This window comes from Lepisma saccharinum, chromosome 4 (genome assembly GCF_977018435.1).
Source record: "Lepisma saccharinum chromosome 4, izLepSacc3.1, whole genome shotgun sequence".
NCBI lineage: Eukaryota > Metazoa > Arthropoda > Insecta > Zygentoma > Lepismatidae > Lepisma > Lepisma saccharinum.
The window spans coordinates 76756402-76772654 of NC_139232.1; positions in this window are offsets into that span (position 1 = coordinate 76756402).

Sequence of the window (16253 nt, forward strand, 5' to 3'; positions counted from 1 at the left end):
TCCACTCTTACCTCTCTCTTCCCGAGAGCTCCATTCCTTTCCAACACCTATTTTTGCGATGTGCTTTCACTTCTTGCTATTATCTGCCGTTTTGTCCTAACTGCAGATGTAAAATTCCTCCCTAAAGCACGGAAACAATTCTGATTTCCTCTACTGTAGTGACATTACTCTGTCCACTCCATGTTTTTTTTTTTCCGGAAGTCCTTCTCCACCACTGCACACCCCTATCGATCACTATTCGTCATTTTTGCAGAGCACATTTGTCTTTACTAAACAACAATTTTTCATGATTTAAATACCACACGTTAACAGATATGTATGTGCGTTAAGAACCTAGTGTAATGCTCAATAAGATAAACTTTTTGCTGATAATTAACCAAAGGCATCTCGATCAAAACGCTGTATATTTTATTATTTTGCGCCATAACTGCGAATTGCCCATGCGTGCAATGACCGACACATCAAAATATCCTTGTGCATAAGGAAACCGCGAGAAAATCGGATCTCAGACAAAGGAATTTACAATTCAACTGCGCACAACGGTCAGAGCCATCTAGCGATTCTTCGCGTAACTGTTAAAGCAACAAAGTTTTCATATTGCATAGGCATTCCACCTATCGTGAATTCTCTGCATATGATGAGTTCATCGTCTTAGAACTTGAGTTGGGCTACTATACCCGAGCAAAACACACACGAAACTCAAGTTTCCAGAATACATTATGACAGTTCGTCATAAATGGCGCCCAACATAGGGATGAACCCTCACACAATACTTTTGTTACAATACTAAAGTTAGACTTTCATCAAATAAACATTCATATTATACATATTCACTAATATACATATTTGATATATACAGACATATTACTATATTGTTTACAATATGATACATCCCGGATCACCAACTCTGGTGACTCCATCATTCTCCAGAAAGAAGGAACCCCGCATGTGTTTTGGCGTCTTGCAGAACATAGTGGCTTGTATTTTTGGTTGGAGCTGGAAACAAATGAATGCCTAGGCCCACCGCAACATTATACTTACTTGACTATTAGCCCGCCGCAAGCATAACCTAACTTGACCTCTACCGCATCATACCTGCCCCCACCCGCAAACTCAACAACACCCCCATGGAATTACCTAAACAACTCTTAATTCGATTCTGGAATCATTCTATCTGAGCTAATAACTATTGTAAACGTTTCACCTTATTTTGGAGCAATCTGGAAGATTTCAGGCTCATCTCGCATGCTAGTACGCCGCATAAATTTCACCTACTTGGTCAACTCGCCCGCCGCAGGCTCAATCTCACTTTACCCATACGAGAAATTTTAACCTTGAACTTCCCCTACCCCGCCTATATCTACACTGTCCTTAACTACCACGTCTGATTTACAGCTAAACCCCATCGTCTGTAGCATTTCATCCACACCTTCCAAATTCAAATCTAGTAATCTTTTCACCCACATTTTTACCTTGTCCCCTGAACAATTCCAAACTTTACAATTTTCTATCGACTGGTGATCCAATTTTTCTCCTGTCACACAATCTATCAATGAAAGCGTGGAATCTTTACTGTTCTTAACACAAAGATAAGGGCCGACAAAGAGGTCACAATATTTTCTTATCACCTTATCTCCGGTACCACTTAAGATCTGATTCTTAACGTGTTAAATTTACTTTTACGCAATATCTATATTCAAAATAGATCCCAAAAAAACTCAAAATTTGGTCTGTCAGCTAGCCAGAAATATGTTTTTCTTACAAACACAATTCGATGTTTGGACAAACTCAGTAACCTTAAATGCGACTGTGCAAGGAGAATTCACTGAAGCCAGAAGCTACATCAAACAGATGATGACAACAGCCCCGTAAATACATGGCGCGCAATCACTACCACCAAATGTACCACTAACATTTTTGTTATTACTACTGGAACCGAACCAGGATACTCGCCCTGAGTAAACCAAAGATACGTTTTATATGACTTATAATTTTATGTTGCCATGCAAGATTAATTGAAATTAATTTGTTCCCTCTTGAATACTGGTTACCATCGGGTGGCATATCTCAGATACCCCCTACCATCACCATGTCATGTATACAGAGAAATCAAACCTATTGAATGTCGTTACTTAAACTTTCCAAAATACAGACTCCAGACGAACTTGTGTCAGGACTAAGCCGACACTAATGGCAAATGTCCCCTCGACACCCTATCGTTCTCACATTTTCTATGTGTGGAGACGTATTTTCCCAAGGACGAACAAATACAACATCCAGTGTCCCTGATGTTCCCTTGTGTTTCTTTAGAACGCCAATCAACACGATTCTACCCGAGAAATTCGCACAAAAGTTTACAATGAAACTTGCATGCACATGTGACAACAAATTCAAAATGATACTGCCCACTTAAAAGCTGTTGGCTCCAAAATGATAGTGAGGCTGCTTGACTTGTTAAATACTCCCATTTCAAATTTCCCGCATAAGACTGTCCATCAGATATCTTTCCTGAGCTATAAATTTGACACCAGACCCCAACTGAACTGACGTTTGAAAATAAAAAAAAATAGTATTCAAATGATAATTATATTCAAAAATTTATTTTAAACTTTCCAAAGATTCATACGTTATTAAATCCTTCAAATTAAATATATTATCTTTAATATTTACATTTTGTACAAAGCGAAGTTACTATCAATGATTAAAGAGTGATGATCGCGCCGATGATCTCAACAGGCTTCATCTTTGAGCAATCATACTCAACCATAAGCATCCCATGCCATTTTCTTCTGACATGAGTGCGATGCCAGATCATTCTAACCCTGTACCAAAGAGACAAAGCCAAGAGAAGACAAATACTCAAAATTTCCCCCAAAACTTTTGTGCTGGTACTTTTCCGAGGAGACCTTTTTGTTCTTCTCTTCCTAATATGGCTTGGATGGAGGGACACTCTTCCTCCAGCAACAGTTCGACTGACTAACAAAGTTTTCCTGGGAAGTGAGTCAGTAGGTGACTTCATTTTAACTCTGATGCGCCTCCCATATCTGACTGAATAACCAGTGCCTAATTTCATGAAAGAAACGACACATGCCATACTGGCAATTCTTTTGGGCATAAGAACACGCATAGGACCACACCTAATGCAACTTCTGGTTTCGATTACTGAATTCCTCCCAACAGTCTGCAATGGATAACCAACTACTGGTATGACTACGTTGTGTACTGAATGATTTTGAACTATGGACACTTCAGGTAAGTCAATACTATTTTCCCCAACTGACACTACAGACAGGATAGATTTGTTCTGAGATGATACTGAATTTGAGTGTAGACACTGAGAATCCACCTTACTTTCCGGACACCCTGTATCAACTTGCACCGTGTGGACACGCTTACTCAACGAAGATGAACCTAGAGAACCACTTTGTTTACAACCAACACCCAGTAAAGGAATTTGCAAGCTCGGTTTTGGGAAAGATGCATCTTTTGTGCAGAAGCCGACAGGGAAAGACTCGTCTCTGTTACCCGACACCCCAAAAGACCACTCCTCGCTTATCAAATATTTTCCTTTATTACCCTTGTGGTGTTTTTGCTCTAACGTTCTGTTTCGGTTCAGTTCGCTGGTACTCTGTGCATAACTCTCCGACCAGGAAGTCAGAGTGCCTGTGCAGTGGTCATGTTCGACCGAATGTGAAGTACACATGCAATTGGTGACCGCAGAAGAAGTTACAACACCATTCATCAGTTCAACTTTACTCCCTGACAAATCAAACTCCTTCGTCAAAGACTCATGCCTTTTTTCTACCAACTCAGCCCTGTATTGTGATACTGAAAACGTGAGATCGTGCAGACCCTCTCTTGTTTTAATAACATCTTGCTGCAGCTCTAATATGCATTTACTGGTGCCCTCTAGATCAGACTGCAGTTTCCCCACTACCTTACTTGTATGAGCTGCAAGTTCTGTTTTGAGCAACTGATTGCTTTCATTGAGTTCTGATTTGAGCAACTGATTGCTTTCATTAAGTTCTGATTTGAGCAACTGATTGCTTTCATTAAGTTCTGATTTGAGCAACTGATTGCTGTCTCTGAGTTCTGATTTGAGTAACTGATTGCTTTCATTGAGTTCTGATTTGAGTGACTGATTGCTTTCATTAAGTTCTGATTTGAGCAACTGATTGCTGTCTCTGAGTTCTGATTTGAGTAACTCAGTACATTCCTTGTACCTTTCCTGACTTTGTTTAATAAAGGCGAACAAGGAATCTAATGTAACCGGTTCCTGCTCAGTTGCCATTATTAATATTAGCTTTAACAACAGCAATTAACCAACTAAAGATTAACCTACTTGAAACCCAACAAAAAATTCAATAACGCAGCCCCTCTGCACTTGAGTCCTCGTAATCTTGCGACGAGCCAAAGGACATTCGCTCAATTTATTAATTTAGATCAGATATCCACGACTCAATAACTGAATTTCAACTTTGCCTGGTAACGCTGGTGACGAGTGCAGATCGCTGGAGATTAAAAGTTTATACTTTCAGATTTTCAAATAGGATTTCAGATAATTTACAACTAACAATAACCCCTTTCCATAGCCACAGCAATAACCCAATTTACACAAGCGAAATTCCCCCCTTCTGAAAGAGAAGAATTAATCATTTAAACATTTTCATAAACACCAAATACAAATGGAAGAAAATATTTTAGCACGTAAATATGAACATCAGAAACAGTAAACTTATTTATTGTATTCAATTTAACACATATTTCCTGCGTATTAAAGCATCAACAATCTGTCCTTATTAATTAAGAGACGTAAAATAAAAACTGTCGATACGTGAACGAAAATTACCCATCAAAGTCATATAGCATGCACCTTTAATGCCATATAAGGAATTACAAAGTCCTAATTAGTTCCTATTTTGACATAGATCCAATCTGGGAACATGCTCCTCGTTTATTTGATTAGTGCTATGCGTTTCTTGCACGAAAATAAATCGTTTTACGTGTGCACAGAGCCCTTTTCAAACATGGCGTCCATGGCCATTTTGTAAATAACGCATGGTCTGTGACGTGTACTAGTACCGTTTCCCGTAAAATTCAACACACGCGAGATAGCTATCTCATGAACAACTTTGCTTAAACGTGGTAAACACGATCTTCGAGAATTTTCTTCCTATTAAAGTCACTTAAGATAATTAATTTCCTCACCTGGTGTGTCGGGAACGACGAATCCAGCACGCCCGAGTCCACTCTTACCTCTCTCTTCCCGAGAGCTCCATTCCTTTCCAACACCTATTTTTGCGATGTGCTTTCACTTCTTGCTATTATCTGCCGTTTTGTCCTAACTGCAGATGTAAAATTCCTCCCTAAAGCACGGAAACAATTCTGATTTCCTCCACTGTAGTGACATTACTCTGTCCACTCCATGTTTTTTTTTTTCCGGAAGTCCTTCTCCACCACTGCACACCCCTATCGATCACTATTCGTCATTTTTGCAGAGCACATTTGTCTTTACTAAACAACAATTTTTCATGATTTAAATACCACACGTTAACAGATATGTATGTGCGTTAAGAACCTAGTGTAATGCTCAATAAGATAAACTTTTTGCTGATAATTAACCAAAGGCATCTCGATCAAAACGCTGTATATTTTATTATTTTGCGCCATAACTGCGAATTGCCCATGCGTGCAATGACCGACACATCAAAATGTCCTTGTGCATAAGGAAACCGCGAGAAAATCGGATCTCAGACAAAGGAATTTACAATTCAACTGCGCACAACGGTCAGAGCCATCTAGCGATTCTTCGCGTAACTGTTAAAGCAACAAAGTTTTCATATTGCATAGGCATTCCACCTATCGTGAATTCTCTGCATATGATGAGTTCATCGTCTTAGAACTTGAGTTGGGCTACTATACCCGAGCAAAACACACACGAAACTCAAGTTTCCAGAATACATTATGACAGTTCGTCATACTACTACTACTACTACTACTACTACTACTACTACTACTACTACTACTACTACTACTACTACTACTACTAATAATAATAATAATAATAATGTCAGCAGAGCCCAAAACAAAGAATAGCCAAGGGACCTAAACTACTACTACAGTGCGCTCTCTTTATTTCGAACTTGGATAATTCGAATTATTGGATAATTCCAACAAAAGCACATTCTCCTTGAAACCCCTATCTAAAACAATGTTAAAATGACTGCTTAATTCGAATTTTGAAGGTTAAATTTGGATAATTAGAAGTCAGGTTTCCAATAATTTAACATAAATCTTTAATGACATTGAAGATTTTGTGTATCGTGTATCATTTACAAAACCGAAGCAAACAAAAATATCAAAATTCTTCAAGTGAAAACTGGATTCGTCAGTACTTCTGGTAGTGATTTTATGTTTCATATGAAATACAGCACGTGTGTTGTTAATTTAACTGCAATTAGCCTATGTTACATTTTACTTAGTTAATACAGCGTAGTGTAGTGTAGTGTAGTGTAGTGTAGTGTAATGTACTGTTCCTGGATGGATATACTCCTAATAACCTTGGATAAAACATAGCAGTTGTAAGGTAAGGTGTACTTTTTGCGTATTAATGCAGTTTTATTTCATTGGTGTTTTTTTATTATATTCTGGTTAATTCGAATTTTGGATAATTCGATTTTTTTTCGTAGCCCGAATTAAAAAGAGTCCACTGTACTACTATACTACTACCATTATATATAATAATAATAATAAGGCCAGCAGAGCCCAAAACAAAGAAAAGCCCAGGGATCTAAATTCTATACCCCTGCCCTAATAACAGCGTGTAAATGCAAACATGTGATTCTTGGATGAAATAAATCTAATGTAATCCGTAACCGGCACGTGGGTTACAGTGAAGAGTAAAAACATTCTTGCACATTCTGCCCGCATACTAAGGCTTTTCCTGGCACAGCGTTGCGTGGGATGTTTGTGGATTGATTCACTAAAGACTTCCATCAGCCGTGACTGTTGCCCTTTGCACAGCATAATGGGAAGACCACCAGACAGCTTTGCATGTGATCATTTGACTCTGCAAAGTTTTTTTTAGCGCGGAACAAGAGAATAGAATCAGGGAATACCAGGGCTTCCAGTCAAGGTCAACAAATTGCCATCCCAGTGCGAAAAGACGACAACATTTATTCAGGAAACAGTTGAGTCAGCAATTGTAGGGAGGGTGAGATGCAACAGTAAGATGGGGATACCGAGCTTCTGTTTGCCAGAGACGTACTGGATAATATTTTAGGCCTTACTGCAACTCAATACTAATTACCAGAGACGGCCTCCCCCATGGCGCAGTGGTAGCGTCATTGCCTTGTAATCAAGGGGTCCCGGGTTCGATCCCCGGTGGAGGCACAAGTGGTTCGGATCCCACTTTAAACTGTAGGTCCAGTCCTGATTAGCCTTACTGTGCATAAAGTGGACTTAAAACACTAACTCAAAAATAATTACCAGAGAGTTTTAAGTGAACACATTTAACAATTGTTTGAGATATTGTAGAAATACGTGCAACGTGTAAAAAAACTAGCAAGGAATTCGTAACAATGCTTAAAGAAACATTATTTTCGCAGAAGCATAAGAGCCGTTACAGTGGCGGTACTAGAGCAAAATGAGGCGCAGGGAGGGGAGAGGGCAGTCATATTTAACATACCACTAAATACCATGGAAAATGCACATTTGGGCAAATAGAGCATTTATTTATCTAGTTTTTTTTCCTGTTTGCCGGGGGCTAGTAGGGGAACGGACGTGTGGATTTAGCGGGAAGGGCACGGGGGCACGTGCTACTCCGAAAAGGGGGTGTCGGACTATTTTATTAAGTATTGATAGCATTATATTACAATGAACAGAAAATATTCGAGCAATAGTAAAATAATAAAACAAAGGTTAACACAAATACATTAATCAGTGCTATATTTATTAATTTATTAGATACTTAAATAAGTAGACATCAGAAATCGAATCGGGGCTTGTTGATTACAAGGCAAGATGTTTGGTGATGGACACAAAGCGAGAGAATTCTAGATCAAACATTTCAAGCTTTATTTCTCTCTTTCTGTCATCATTGTTCTCACAAACAACGTTGAACTACTACTGTTTCACAAAAATGCCTCCTCCTTCCCCTTGTTTCCCGTCACTGCTTCTTTGAATTAACAGCAGAAGAAACAATACAAAAGCAGAAGATTCTATAGTGTTCAACAAAACAAAAATATTACCAATCATTGAGACAGAGCTCAGTTCAACAATAACATTCATTACTTGTGGGCATTTTTTGTAGGTTGGTCATGAAAGATGAATAAGAGCTGAAAATATCTATTTGATTTGAGATAGTTAATTTGAGATAGTTATTTATTTATTTATTACAGAAACTGAACACAACAGGTATATTACCCAGTTATTGCGTTCATTATACAATAGTTGAGATAACATTATTACAGATCAATGTAATATAATATAATATATAGACAGAAAACACATTTAACAAACATACAGGTCTTAGGTTCTATCGTAATTTATGTAATTTTAATATTTTCCTTTTCAATATTGTGGTTGGGCAAAATAGGTCCACACTGTTTTCGCTTTTAATTATATCGTTAAATGTTTTGCACATGTTCCAAATTGGGGATATTGCCAGTGCGTTGGTTCTACTTCGTTGGAGGCTGCAGAGTTGTTTTCTTGGTCGTAACTTGGTTGAGGGGACGTAGAAATCCAGCTAGCTGTAGACAGGGCGAAGGGAGCTTCAAGTGATTATTTAGGATTTTGTGGAGGAAAATGAGCTGGTGCGTGATGCGTCTGTTGTCAAGAGTTGTTAGGTTAAAATATCTGAGAAGGCTCTCACGGGATTCCATTTGAGGGTAAATACCATCTACTTTGTACTTTATACGTTAAGAATTTAATTTGAATTTGTTATATTTTGTATATGTCTTGCTGGGTTTGAGGGTGCCACACTATGCTTGCGTATTCAATCTTCGCTCTAACGTAAGCATTATACAGCATAATTAAACTTCCGACACTTTTGAACTCCTTGCATATAGGCATTATAAATTCCACAAGTCGGTAAGCCTCGTTTGTTATGAAGTTAACGTGCACGTGATTACGTGAAATATAAGTTTAGAATCAAACAGAACTCCTAGATCTTTGATTGTTTTAATTTTTGTTTTTCTATGCAATATGACATTTGATAACATTTGTGGCTATTTATGATTAGTTTGTTGCTTTCGCACCATTCCACAAGACTGTTCATGTCCGCTTGTAACTCGGTGCAGTCACTGTAACTGTATGTTCTTTTGCATATTTTTAAGTCGTCCGCAAAAAGTAGCCTACCCGATTGATTCAAATGTTCATGAAGATCGTTCATATACATGAGAAAGAAAAAGGGACCAAGGTTAGAGCCTTGGGAAACTCCGGATGTAGCCTCGAAGATCGAAACTACTTCCCTGAAACGTGACGTACTGTTTGCAACTTGTTAAGTAGGAATGACACAGTTGTAACATCGAATTCGATAGATTGTGTGATTTAAGTTTTTCTATCAAGATTCTATGATTTACAGTTTTAAACGCTTTCGAAAAATCTGTATGTATTACACCTACTTGGGCTCCACTATAGCAGTTGCGATAAAATGAGTGATTTCTGAAAGGTTGGTACACCCAGACTGTTTACTTAAGAAACTGTGGTGATAAGGAGAGATCACTGTTCGTATGTGATAAGAAATATGCTTGTAAAGGATTTGCTCTAAGAGCTTGGCAGGTGCTGCCAGGGCTGCTATGGACCTATAATTCTCTACATCATTTTGCTTATTTGTTTTTTTTTTTTTATATCGGGGTAATTTTTGCTAATTTCCAAATATCTGGAAATATTGAGGTGGAGAGCGAAAGATTGAGCAGCGTGCGTAGGGAGTATTTGAGTATCTCACCGTCACCGCATCCTTTAAGCATGTAAGGCGGAATCTTATCAGAACCAGTAGATTTTTCGGCTTTTCACTGTATAAGATTGAACATTCAACGTCTTATTTTTTCCATCATCGTGCCGGTACACCGATTGAAAATATTTAGCAAACGCTGTAGTTACTTCTGGAGTGTCGGAAAGTATTTTACCCTTGATATTTAATGGGTTCTGCTCTCTTTTGTTATTTCATATTTTTGGCAAAGCTGAAAATGAGATTAGGGGTATGAAATATGTTACATTCTGTACTTGAAATATAATGCGTATATGCTTTTTGTATCCCTCATTTAACAATATCCCGAAATTCTTTGAATTTCTCATAATGATATTCAGCGTGGGAGAGTATTTTTTTAAATTTTTGCCTGTGTTATGTTTTTTGCCTGATATTCTTTATAATTTCCGGTGAGAATCAACTCGGAAGTTTCTTTGGTTGAATTTTCGTTGCGGGCACGCATATGTTGAATACGTCATACACCATATCATAAAACTTATCAGTGGCATCATTAATATTAGTGTATTTCTTAAGATCATCCCAAATCACAGCCCTCATAAGATTATACATTTTTTAAAAAATCTGCATTCTTAAAGTTATAGTTATATTCTGTCTGAAGTGAATTTTTCATGATAGGTTTAAGTTTAGTCAGTGTTCGGAAAGTTACTTTTAAAAAGGTAACTAGTTACAGTTACTTGCTTAAAAAAGTAACAGTTACAGTTTCTCATTTTAAGAAGTAACTCAGTTACAGTTACATGTACTTCAAAAGTAACTGTAAGTTACTTTTACAGTTACTTTCTGCTGAAAGTTTTCTTGCAACCAAATTACGCAAATCGATCATTAATTGTAATAAAATATTTTGTGACGACTAACATGTCTTTTACTTACGTTACTGGTACATAATATAAGTCTTCGTATATTTATATTTATTACAAAATAAAGTGCTCTCCTGTGCTTTGCGCGACGCCATGAAGGCGTATAGGGGGTGTGGAGTTAGAGCCCCACACTTTCTTGATCATGGCCGAAAGTGGGGGTGATGTGATGAGCACCACGTTCCTGGCATCCTTTACCCCCACAGTTTCCTCCAGATACCCACTTTATACAATGCTGGGTGGGCGCTGGAGCCGCTTCAACAGGTGAAAAGAAAAATCTCTGTTCTCCCACCGAGTATCGAACCCGGGGTCTCTCGCATGATAGTCAGGCACCCAAACGACTTTTTTTTAAAGAAATACCCCTATGCGGTAGTATCCCCCGTTATTAACATTTTCTCAGTTTTCACATATGTCAATTTTCTGTTGTCTGTATTCTCATTGGAACAAACACAAACATTCATGTCCGAAACGAACTAGAATCCGGGACTTCTGACATATAGTGCGTTGTGCTAACCACTCCGCCACGGAGGTTGACCTGAGTTACTGCGACTTAAACATTTGTATTTATTATCATTGTTGTTCTTAAGTAATGCCCATTGGAGTGGGGGAATTCTAGAAACTGTATAGAAAGAGAGAGAGATATCACTCACGTAGAATATGTTCTAAGAAGGGAGGTATGTTTCGCATAAAGGGCGTGTCAGAAAGAAAGAAATTTGTTGTACAATTTCAAGTGTTTATGAACAAGGAAATTATAAAAAATACAGTGCAGTAGCCTATAATTGTGCGTTATCAATGAAGGTGAAAATAGCATTTTAAACTTACCCCTTCAGTTCTCTCTGAGACGATTACATAAACAAGCGGGAATGATCGTTAGGGTCTTCCTGATTCTTTCGTTTGCCACTTGAGTGTCGTAATTCACTGTTGTATCAATAATAATGGTGAGATCTGTTATTGCAAGAAAATGGGTTCTCATTTAAATCTTAAACGAATAGCACTTACCAAAATATATTACTTTTTCAAAATGTCCAGAAATGCTGAATAATCATAAATAAGCGAATTCTAACCGGAAATATGTTTACTTCCATTTTTAAATTATCAGGAACAGAGATAAATGAAATCACGTGGAAACAATTAGTACATTGTTTTCCATTCATATGCGCATTTGCTATCTCTCGTCTTCTTCAGTTTCGTTCATACTACCAGTATCGTTGAATTATTTCGTAAGAACGCTGAAATATTGCAGTACGTTCCTTTTCAGCCTAATCCAATACTATAGCAAAGAAAAAAGAAACGTCGGATGCTGCTTACAGAAGGGAGAAGTTATAAGGTCACAGAGGAACAAACTACAGAAACAAGAGACACTTCACAGCACATAACTGACGATTGCAAACTGTCTGCAATAGGAAGGAATTTTTCTTCTAGAGGCTTATCTTCCTGCTTCTGGGAAATCGACCCCTCTTCCGAGGCGTGTACATCGCTTTGGAATTCAGGTCTACCAAACGAAAGATGAAACATAAGATAAACCTTGAAATTCCTGGCACCTGGCTGGAGCCTACCGACTGACCACTGCCAGGATACAAATTTAGTACAACAACTTTCTCTTTTCCTCTTCATCTATTGTTTGCAAGAATGAATGTATCAAAGAATGGGCTTTTATATCACAGAAGAAACTAAATTTCGGCTCACTTTGAGTCCAAAATCGCCAATAATTTATGACACTTACATAACAATTTAAGCGTCGCAAAGTAACTGTCAAAGTAACTGTTAAAACGTTACTTCTATCGTAAAAAAGTAACTCAGTTACAATTACTCATTTTTAAAAGTAACTAGTTACAGTTACATTTTCTCAAAAAAAGTAACTGTTACTTGTAACTAGTTACTTCCAAACACTGAGTTTAGTCTTGGAGATGTCAATATTTAAAGCTGGGTGATGAATGTCTTCTGGCACGAGATGATCGAATTCCCTTGTAACTTTTATGCTATTAATGTTACTTAATACTAAATCTAACGTTCGTTCGTTATTATTTTTTTATGTCATTGAAGCTAAACTGATTATGTAGCCTATCGAATAAGGGACGATGTACAAGTGAGAATTTGGGAGTTGCAGTGTGGAAAGTTTCCTTGTTCCGTGTTTTAAGTCCAGGAACACTGAGGGAACGTTCGTGGAGTGGGATGCTACGTCTGAGCTCTCCATTAATGATCGTGTATAGTAATTTCCAAGGACGACCGGAGGGTGGAGAAGGGGGCGGGGGGGGGGGGGAGGGAGAGCAATTGCTCTCCCGGGTTTTTAGAAATTGGATAATTTTATAGGCTGTTGCGCTGACATAAATTTAAGTAATTCGATAATTTTTAGTTCTTGTGCACAAAATTGATAAAAATTGTTTCAAACTCCATGTTGGCATTTTAACACTTCCTAGTGTATAGCAGTTTTTATTTACTTTTGTAATGAAATAGTTTGTTTCCTGTTAATGTTGCACAGGTATCTAATCTTATTTCTGCGGAAATAATAGTTCCGTTATACATGAAGTATTATGTCCATGCGTGCATCAAAGTACTACACCGTTGTATATAATGTAATGTGTTTGTAATCTGTAATACAAATAAGCAAAATAATACGTTAATTATATTGCTGCTTATACCGATATAATAATTGGAAAGCATGTGCCGGAACAACGAGACGGGATAAAAGTATGCATAATTAATATGTAGTGGTGAAATATGTTCCACATAAATTTTACAAAGCAGCAAACGGAGTATATTTCTCAGAGTTGCCACCTATAGCCGTGAAAGCGTCTTGGAATCTGAATGCAATGCAATTGTTTTCCTTCCAATACTCCTCTTCGAAAGTGGAAAACCCAATTGACGTCAAGGTTAAATGCGTGGCTTCTGCTTGTTGAAAGAAATTTCTTGCTCGAGTGCGGCCTTGGAGAGGAAAGAAGCATAAAACAATTTCAGTAACTGAGATCACAAAGAGGTTTCGTTCAACGCCTGTAAAATATGTCATTGCTACGTAAGCTAAAGGCTAAATTCAATAGAAATGACTTTAAAATTGGCTACAAAATTGAGAAATATGGGAAAAGTAAACCATTCTGGATAAACACTAAATGACTTATTCACACATACATGTATGAGATTTTTTTAGTTCTGAACTTGCAAATACACAAATCTTGGCCTTACGAACAAGCATAAGTGATAGGTATTTTGTGTTAGATGTGAGTATAGTGCATAACTCGGTTATGGATACATTGTCTAAATTAGCAAATAATAATATCTAACATTGAGAAGTAAGGAAATCAACTTAAAATTTCCTTTAAATATTGTAGAAATAAGAATATAACATGGTGATATATTGTAACATTTTATATATTTATAGGTATAAAGTATTTTTTTTATTTAACAGATAGTGGGTGTGTGCACTCGTGAGGAGATATTTTAACTACAGGGTGTCCGAAAAGTCCCGCACCATAGGCAAAATCACAGAATTTGTTCAATGTGCTCTCCGTTGAGTTCCACACATGTTTGTAGGCGGAATCGCAAATTGTTGAGCACACGGGGGACATAATCTGGGCCAATAGTTTCGCATTCGTCCTTGATTCTTGTGCGAAGATGAGCCATATCGTTTGGTCCAAGTCCAAGATTTGGATGTCTCTAGAAAGGGTCACCCCTTACACCCCGCTCTACTCCTATTATGTATGCAGAACAGAAATCCTTTACTTCTCAGAGCAAAGCAAAAAATTACGTGCCTAGAAGAAATCTTGTAACATTGAAAACAATCGATTCACCGTGTAGAGAGTAGTTCAGGAGTTAGAGGAAAACCATACGTTCGAAAGAATTTTTCAGTCTCTGGTGGATAATATGAATAACCGGTTTGAAGACTGATTTAACTGTATTAAATGTACATACATGGCCGTCAGATGAGTATGACTGTGTGTTTTATGATCACATATCTATCCCTCGTGTATTTGAAAAGGCGAGCTTTAATGTAAGCGAATGCATGCATGGCGTCACCGTCACTAGTCAAAGGCTTTCGTACCTGCCAGGAAAATCCAAAACATATTGCCACCTAACTCAAAGATCTTGTGTATCAAATGGAAACTGTACCAATGGGAAAACCGGTCCAGTGCAATGAGTCTAACCTTAATTGCAACAAAATGGATAAAGTTCAAGCATCACTGTGCACTTGAAAAAGCATCGAACCTGCAGGAATAGTCCCATTCATCTGTCTATTCAGCTGGGTTATATAATATTCTTTTAAAGTTTGATTTTAGAAATAAACTTCGAATGATGTTGATTTGTGTTCTATTCGATATAAAACTTAGATTTTAAGCAAAATTAATGTCCAATTATAAATATACTTAATATAGTAAAACGGATAGTGCATACGATATTTAAATTAATGGAAACCTGACTTCTTGGGAACTATTGACAAACATATATCAGCTTACAGGGATCCACAATGGCCATCCCTTGTTATGGTAAAATCACAAAATGTCTAGGAAACAACCTGCACCGTGATATTCCGAAACTAAATAAATTTGATCTTATTCCATCGTTTCACACTCATTCTAGACAGTTTTCATCTCCTGAAAAGGTTTCCAAGAGCACAAGTGAAATAACCAGGGTGGATAAAAATCATGATTTTCATTTAAAAAATCATTTTTGTTGATTTCTTAATTTAAATCGGATTTTTTTTATTTAAATCGATTTTTTTATTTTTTTTTAAAAACATGCTTAAAATTGCTTGCATGGTTTTTGGCACCATGCACATAGATATATGTTTCTTATAGAAAGGCTTTTCCTAGTAAATGACCCTGTAAATTATTTGAACAGTTTGATTAAAGCAAATAAGAAATATACGTAAACTATTTTTCTGTTTCTGATACTGTAACTACTATGAAAATGTTTGTTGAGTTTGTTAATGAAACTAATAATAATTTCAGTGGTTTTTCCTTCCAGTGAAACTAAAATATTCTGGATGTACTCTATAATTTTAACTTAAAATATTAATTTAAATATTTTTATAGTCTTTGTACCTGAATTTTGTATTTTTAATGATAGTTCGAAATATATCAGCTGCCATGTTTATTTCGGCCGGTTCAAATCCGGGAACTTTTCTAACGGTGAAAGCGGCCCCGGCGCCCACCCAGCGTCGAATAACATGGGTACCTGGGGGAAACCCTGGGGGGTAAAGGCGGTTAGGGGCGTGATGCTGATCACATCACCCCCACTCACGACCGGATCAAGAAAGTGTGGGGCGTTACCCCCACACCCCCTATACGCCTTCATGGCGTGGTGCTATGCACAGGGGAACACTTTACCTTTTTTTACCTTTTGCCATGTTTATTTACAGTTTAATGATATTGACACTATTTATGGTTTAACATGATTAGTATTTTGTATATTTTTCTACACAA